This window comes from Myotis davidii, unplaced genomic scaffold (genome assembly GCF_000327345.1).
Source record: "Myotis davidii unplaced genomic scaffold, ASM32734v1 scaffold609, whole genome shotgun sequence".
In the NCBI taxonomy this organism is placed as follows: domain Eukaryota; kingdom Metazoa; phylum Chordata; class Mammalia; order Chiroptera; family Vespertilionidae; genus Myotis; species Myotis davidii.
The window spans coordinates 2,037,596-2,039,331 of NW_006300164.1; positions in this window are offsets into that span (position 1 = coordinate 2,037,596).

The following is a 1,736-nucleotide window of genomic DNA, read 5'->3' on the forward strand; positions in this document are numbered from 1 at the left end:
ATCAATTATTCCATAATAGTGTAAACACTAGAAGAGGTGTCTTAGATCGGCAGCTGTTTAATATAAAAGGAACAGTGTGTACAGAACAATGCTACCACTCAGAGACGAAAGAGCATGCTGGGATAGTTCCGTCATGATGCTGCCATAGGGAAGACACGCCTGGAACTGGGTCTTAAAAATAAGAAGGATAACAAGAGGCAAAAAAAAAACACACACCCCAAAACCAAAAAACACAAACAAACAAACAACAACACTGATTTCTTCTTAGAGTAGTTGTGAAATATGTGAGTATTTGCGTGGTTGGAAGAGAAATCTATAGAATTAAAGCGTGAGCTCAATATATAAATTATGCAGGTTATTTAAAATTTCAGTGGCGTCAGTTATAAAAAATCTACAAAGCTTATTTCTCTTTTCTCAACATGTGTTTACATATTTGTGATGATTATACACTAATTACTTGATCTGATACGATACTGAAATCTTTCAATGTAAGAAAAATGGGAGAGCATCATAATATGGTCTGTTTTCATATTTCCCTATTTCATATTTCATATATAATAAAATATTTAAAAAACACAATTAACAATGTCAATCCTTCCCCACGCCCACCTGAGCGGGACCCCCCTCCGCTGCGCCCCCTCTGCCGAGGGAACTCAGTGCAGCAGGGGGTCCGGCCCAGTGCTGGGGGGGAGACCGCGGAGGACAGGGCCTCTGGTTGGTTTTTCTGACTAATACCGGGATCTGTGGCCGCTGAGGCCTAAAAGCCACAGATTCCAACTGTTGGGGAAGGGCGCCACCTCCCAGTGAGAGCGGGTACTGCAGGCTCTGCCTTCGCGGGTGCCAGGGTGCCCAGGCCGCATTCGCCCGCCACCCGCCTCCGTCCAGCGCAGGGGACGCAGGCCCAGGCCACATGTGCTCCCGCCACTTCCCACGGCAGCAAGGGCAGCGACCACGGACGCGCTGGAACCGTCCAGCCGCACCACCCAGGCGTTCCTCTCTGCAGCCACGGTGTTTACTAAGCGACACCCACCCCACATTCCGGCGCTTCCCACGGCCCAACCGCGCGGACAAACACTCCTCGCAACCAGCCAGGTGCCCGAGAACCAGGAGGACCGTCAGCGGGGCCCACGCCCTGGCTCTGGGCAGCCTGGGCTCCAGCCCTGCCTCTGCCGAGGTAATTAGCCCTTCCGAGCCTCAGTTTCCCCATCTCTGAAATGGGTCTAATACCAGTGCCCTTCCTCTCGGGTGCTGTGAGGGTGGAGCAGGGGCAGGAGCAGGCGTGGCGCCCAGGGAGGGGCCCGTCGTTGTCCGCCCTGCTGTGCACTGGACGGAGCGCGCCCAGAGAGGACCCGCGGCGAGTGGCTGGTATGCAGAGGGCAAAGGGCAGAGGGCTTTATGCCCCGGGCACTCCCCGCTCACTTCAGAGCCGCTTTGTCTGAAGACTGCGGGGGATGGAGGCCTACACCTGGAGGGGGTGGTGTCGGGCCTGGCAACACGCCCCGGGCATGCTGGGAAGGCGACACCTCGGATCGCAGATGCCGGGAACCCCCTGGTCTGGCTGGGAGAGCGTCTGGTTTGATTTCATGTCAGCAGCGTCCCGGGAGGACGGAGTGGGTATGAGGTTTGCAGAGGGCACCTCGGCCGCTGCGCGCTTCCCGGGAGCAAGTCCGGGCGGCTGCGCGGGAAGGAGGGCGGCCGTGGAGAGTGGCTGGAGGCCGGGGACCTCCCACCCTCCG